At 47.1% G+C, this 6434-nt stretch overlaps 2 pseudogenes; one reads left to right on the top strand and one right to left on the bottom strand.

The window, feature by feature from the left end:
• The first annotated feature begins 1529 nt into the window (after positions 1 to 1529).
• LOC118603079 lies at positions 1530 to 1648 on the top strand (annotated as a pseudogene).
• Positions 1649 to 5583: 3935 nt separating this feature from the next.
• On the bottom strand, positions 5584 to 5702 carry LOC118603548 (annotated as a pseudogene).
• Between the last annotated feature and the right edge of the window lie 732 nt (positions 5703 to 6434).

Raw genomic sequence — 6434 nt, 5'->3', positions numbered from 1 at the left:
GTGAATGGAGAGAATGGAAAGTGGCTGAGGGTCTGTGCTACACAGCTATTTTGGCTCTCACTCTGTCTTCTTCAAGCTGCCCTTGGGCCTCACGCTCCAGCACCTGCAGCTCTGGGAGGTGAGACTAATAGCAGCAGAGGTGGAAGCCCCAGTGCATTAATGGGCTCATGTTTACCAAGGCTGGGCCCATAAAATGCCTCAAGCGAAACGGAGCTTGGCTTGGAGCATCTGGCATTATATTGTTCCAGCTCTTGAACTTTGGAATGGACCACCTGGGTGAGCGTCTCATTCCCTTGACAACTTGGAAAACTCCAGAGGGAAGCGTGGAGATGCTTCGGAGAAAAGAATGAGCAACAATGGATTTGTAGGGCTTGGGGACCTGGGACATCATCTTGTCCAGCCCTCAGCCCCATGCAAGGATCCCCTGCAGGCTACACTATGGCTTGATGGAAGAAGGACTTGGACTTGTCCTGCATGCTGTCTCTCAGCAGAACCCTGCATGGGTACCCAGTGGGCATGGCTCTCTGACACATCGCCTCTGCCTAGTCTGTGGCTTCTTTCCCCATATTGTTGCTGTGCTCCGGAGGGCAAGGACCTGGGTTAACTCATCCCTCTCTTCCCAGTCCAGCCCTTTTCTAAGTTTCTCCGCTGGACCCTTCCCTCTGCTGCGCTCTCGAGACCAGAGAAGCATAAGACTCAGTCTTGCCTTTGGGGATTTTATGTCCAGCAGGGAAACAGCTGGGTTCTCAGTGTGCCAAAGAAGTAATCTCTCCAGTCTCTCACCCATCCATCTATCTCTCCAGTTGTCTATCCATCCATCTATCTCTTAACAACAGTCCCACCAGCTTCTGCAGAGCAAAGTGCAGGCTCTGGGGTCACATGGTTCTGAGTTCTAAACTGTCCCCCATTGCGTGGTCTTTGGCTTCTCTCTCTGGGCCTCAGTTTCCTTGTCATTAAAAAAGCCTACCTCACACTCACAGAGTAGTCATGAGGTTCCCTGAAACAAAGCACGTAATCTGAGAAGAGTGCCGGCTCAGAGTGCCGGCTCCGACGCGGACCTGGGGAAAGGTAGTGAGGTCTGTGTTTCCTGGCCTTCTGCTTGCATTTGTCCCTCTCTCAAAATGTGTTCTTATGGTCACACATTTTTGTAAAACCTTGTAAAAAGTAAGATATTTTAGCCACAAAGTATTGATAACACTGTTTCTTTGTATCCAGAATCCCCCCCCCCCCCGCCCCCACCATCCTTCTTTCCTGATGAGTTACATTGAGTTACATTGAGGCGCTTTGGACATAAAGGGAGGTTGAGTTGAGGATACATGTTAAGTAATTTGGGACGAGTGGTGTATATTTTTATGCTTTGCCGTCACTTATGGATGTAGTTATTGCTAGCTGTCCTGGCGTAAGAACAGCTTCCAGAATGAAGACCCCTGCTGCCCACTGTGCTGACTCATTTAGGGTCAGAACTGTGAGTAGCCCCAGAGGTCTGTGGATAGTGGGAAAGAAACAAGGTTTAAAATGTACAGAACTGAGTCTGCAGCCATGCCACCCTGAACAAGCCCGATCCCATCTGATCTTGGAAGCTAAGCAGGGTCGGGCCTGGTTAGTACTTGGATGGGAGAACAACTAGGAAGACCAGGTGCTGTAGGCATAAAATATGAAAAAAATAAGGGATTGTAAATTGACAAGGTCCTTGCAATCTGTGAGGTCAACCAAGGGTTGCTTCGCCAAAAAAATAAAAAATAAAATAAAATGTATGGAACTGGAAGTTAGTCTGGAGAATATTCTCTCAAACATCAGATGAGCTAAATTATAGGCAAAGAATTTAGGCCTTATCAAAACAGAAACTCTCTTCTGTCATCAGTAATGTCACCGATAATAAAGCCCATATCATTTGAATTATAAATACATCTTTTTTTCTTTGTAAGAATCATGTGAAAAAGAAATGGTCAGAAGTCCTGTATTGGTAGGACACAATCTATAGCAGTACTACAAACAGCAAGTACATCTATGTCTAAAGGTGTATATTTTATGTATCCCAACTATCAACAATAATAAACTGGTTTCAATTAGTCATAGAAGAGGAAAGACTGAATTCTTCTTCTAGTCTTTCTACAGAAACTATCGCAAAATATATTGTAATATGAGGAGGCAAATAGAGAGCATATAGTCCAAAATTCTAAGAAAAAAAAGTGTTACAGTGGTATTTCCAGCACTTAATTAAGAAAAATATTATTTTTTTCTGAATTTGGTGATGTTTGTTTGTGATATTCGTGTTTTTAAAATTTCACAAATGTTTGTGATCTCTGTTCTCATTCTAAATAAATATTCACTTTAGTACTTAATTTAGTATCTTTTTGGTATTTTTCTTCTTAAAGAAGGCTCCCAAATTATGTTTCAGGCCCCCCAAATCTGGATTAAACCCTGCCTGGCACACACTAAGTGCTCAGCAGTGTTGGGAATTTTTGAATTGTTCCTCTTGCACTAACCAAGACTCCAATCAAGGTTGCTCCCCTCCTCCCACTATGGAACCCAACATCCCCTACCCATTTTGCACTTATAAAAAAGTATGTGGAGGCAGATATGGGACAGCTGCAAGGTCAATGCTGGCTCAGCCCTCCAAAGTCCCTGGCACACATTTGTCTCTCCCACCAGAGAGGAGGCTCCTGTGTAAAAATGTATCTGAGTCATCTGGGTCCCAGTGCCCGGCCTGGCATGGAGGAGGCCTTCAAGGTCACAGGAAGAAACTGTCTTGGGCTCAAGGATTCCCCTTGCTTATTTCACTTTTTATCTGGTGGACAAAGATGAGTGTAGCTCGATGGTCTTAAACTGAACCCTTAGGATCATCGGAGGGGCCAAAGGAGCAGCCAAGAGGGTGAAGGGAAGGCTGAGTGGTTGGGGTGCCAAGTCTCCCTCACCTCCCTTCAACTAGAGCACTTCCCCTTTTATCAGAGATATTCACCAGGGTTCTGCATAAGAATTTGTCTGGAAAATGTCATGCAACATGAAAAACGAGAAGCAAAAATAACTGATGTGTTTCCTGCCTCATATGCATTGTAGGAAGCTCAGAGCTTGTTCAAAGCTCCTGTTTGGAAAGTAGAGAGAACCTCCCAGAGGGCATTTTGTGATTGACCTTACCCCTTACATCCTTGTATTTTTTCTGCCCTTATTATCGCTTCTTCCTCTAAAAACTGGTTAACTTCTATATATTTCTGTAGGCTGCCTCTCTCTTGAAATGAGGTGGGCTAGAAATAGCTTAATCTAAAGGTTTAACAAAAGTTGTTGAATGATGGATCCTCCAAGCACATGTCCTCTAACCTAGCCCAGCCCTTTCCTAAACCCTCCCTCCCTCATGGAGTAATTATCGGCTTTCTGTTTCCCCTACTAGATGATAAGTCCCTTGAAGGCAGAGGCCTTATGTACCTACCCAGCACCCTCCCCAGATGGTGCAAGCTCTCACTGCATGATTATGGTGCATGATTATGGAAAGGAGGAAGAACAGGAGGAAAGAAGGGAAGCAGGGAGGGAAAGATGTCTTATGTCATAACCCATCACTCATGGTACCGTAGCAGGAGCGAGCTCAGGCTCTGGAATCACACACACCCAGGTTTGAATCCTGATTCCATAGTCTGCCAGCTGTGTAACTTGTGCGAGTCACTTCCCTTCTCTGAGCTTCTTTCTCTAAAATAAGAACCAACAGTGATCTATATCTTACAGGTCAGTGAAGAGTCAATGAGATAACATGTGCAAAGCACCCAGCCAGAGCCAGGCACACAGTAGGTGCTCTGGAAAGGGCTAGAGAATGAACTGAACTGGCTTAGAGGGGAGGGGCCCTCTGTGTGTAGAGCCTGTCCCAAACAGGGGCCTCCCCTCCTCAACCCTTGGGAGCTCCAAGTCCAGTGGGGCAGAAACTTTTAATTGGGCCAGGGTAGGAGGGTGGGTGGAGGCAATTGAGCCTACCCAAGCTTGGCAGGCAGCCTTGGCTCCCCGAGCCTGCTATGCTGACTGCCAGGCTTCCAACAACAGATCATTCCAGAGGCCTGTCTACTACCGCCAGCCACCACTAGCCACAGCCTGCTCGGCCCCTAAACCTGTGAAGGCCTTGAGGCTTGGTGTGCATGATTAAAAGCCCAATGTGACAGCATGGGCAGAGTGAGTGCCCAGCCAATGACAGGTGAGTTGAACAATTATATTTTATAGCACATTCCCATAAAATGCACAGATACCTTTGTAAAATTTTCCCTGTATGGGAAAAATATAATAATACAGCCATTTATTGAGTGCCTGCAATAGTGAGACATATTTATATTATTTAACTCTATTATCCCCATTTTACAGGTAGGGAAACTGAGGCGGAGGGAGGTTAAAACTTGCTCAGGGTCACAGACAGAAGGCATGTGCTGTGGTCAGGGTTCAGATACCACCATTCACCCCTGAAGTATGGGCTATTTCCCTGTCCAGTACCATACATCTCTCAGTTCATGTCCATGTTAACCAAACTCTCCTCTGCCCAGCTTGGTGTCATGGCTGGGGATGCAGGCAAACCTGCAGAGTTCTGCCAGGGAAGATCAGATTCACACATTGACAATGCTAAAAAGAGACAGCCATCCCCAGAGAAGGAACTGGAAGAATCTGAGTTGCAGCATTAGAGAACTAGTGGTGGCCTTTGTATAGAACTTCGAAGGGCAGGAGAGAAGATGATTCCTCAGGACCATCTACTTTGAATTCCCATTATTCAGAAGCAGGGTTACATATACGTACCACAGAGGGATGCAGGGAGCAGAAGCAGAGCTGCACCTATAACCCAGGCCCTTCAGGCCTTGTCTGGGGCTCTGGCCTGTACTCTGCCCACAGCTTCCTGTGGACCCTTGATAAATACTCAGGGGGACAGCTGGGTGGCAAGAAGGTAGAAGCAAAGAAAGAACTGACCATTGACATCTGAGAAAGCTCCAAAAGAACCTAGTTAGAGTGTCCATATCCCAGAGGGGCCAGATGGGCAGAGGGGATTGTAGGCACAGGCTCAACTCACACTGAGCTCATAAATATTTGTTAAATGAAGGAAGGAAGGAAGGAAGGAAGGAAGGAAGGAAGGAAGGAAGGAAGGAAGGAAGGAAGGAAGGAAGGAGTGGGGTCCCAGTGGGCAAAGCAAGGGCCAATAGAAAGGCAGCACAGGGAAGAAAACATTCGAAGCAGTGTCTGCAAGGACCTTCTCCCACAAAGGTGCTGTCCTTGGAAGAGTGAGCTCCCCATCAAGGGAGGGATGGAAGAATCACTTTCTTGAGGGCCTTTGGCCAGGACTGCTAGAACCAGGGTTCCCTCCTGAGATTCTGGTGTCTCTGGTCCTGAGATTCTTTCCACAGAGCCTCTGAGGACCAGAGCTGGTTCCTATTGGGAGGAGGAAAATGTTTGCAGGCCAGAGATCCACCCAGCTGAAACATGACCCCTCTGATGGTCCAGAGGAGGAGGGGGCCTGCTCAGAGCTCAAGGCCTCTGCACAGGAGGCCCTCCTTGCTCTTGACTGAACAGCTCAATCCAGCCTGCTACCAGCTCACCGTGTGCCTTTTTGTTTTTATTTCTTCTGATTTAGGCCTACAGCACCTGGTCTTTTTAGGTAGTCTCCCATCCAAGTACTAACCAGGCCCAACCCTGCTTAGCTTCCTTGATCAGAGGAGATTGGGGACGTTCAGGGTGGCACGGCCGTAGACCATGGACCGTGGCTCCACTGGGGTGCAAACCCAGGACCTTCTCTGTATAAAGCAGATGTGCTAACCACTACACTATTGAACCACATCTTGGCGTGTCTTTTTGTAGGGCCCTCACCTCTGCCCTGTGGCCTCACCTGCCAGATCTGCTCTCACAGCTGTAATGAGGCCAAAACACTTCCTATTTCCTCCAAGTCTGCAGCCTAAAAGCATTTACATGATTCCTTTTATATGCAGGGGGAAAAAACACCTTAGCTTTGTATATAATTCCTTAGGTACAAGAGTTTCCCTCAGTAGTTGGAGTGGGTGTGGCCTCCTGAACAGGCACACCCTCACCTTCATTGTCCCCAGAGCCACTTTGTTCTTCAAGTCCCTTTACCTCTCTGAGCCTCAATTTCTTCTTCTATAAAATGAGAATTTAAGACTGTTTACAAAATCAAAACCAGACAAAAGTAGTTCTTAAGAAAAGAATGGTCCATCACCTGCTGTAGGGGCTATGAGGACTGATAAGATGGCTGGAAGGCCCCTGTCCTGGGCCTGGCTTCCATGGTCCCCGCTCCTGTGCCCTGGGGTCGGCATCACCAAGTACTGTTTCCTGAGGCTATTCCCTCCTCTCACTTTGGCCCTCGTCCAGGGAAACATGGAAAATCTGAGTGCTTCAGACTCAATGTGTTTTGTGTGCCCTGAGAACACAGCAGCCCCATAAAATAAGTCACTGCTGATGGCTTACAAGCC

This window comes from Rousettus aegyptiacus, unplaced genomic scaffold, assembly GCF_014176215.1.
Source record: "Rousettus aegyptiacus isolate mRouAeg1 unplaced genomic scaffold, mRouAeg1.p scaffold_m13_p_5, whole genome shotgun sequence".
Taxonomy (NCBI): Eukaryota; Metazoa; Chordata; class Mammalia; order Chiroptera; family Pteropodidae; genus Rousettus; species Rousettus aegyptiacus.
Note: the sequence above shows the minus strand (reverse complement) of the source record. Positions and strands in the feature narration are given on the sequence as shown.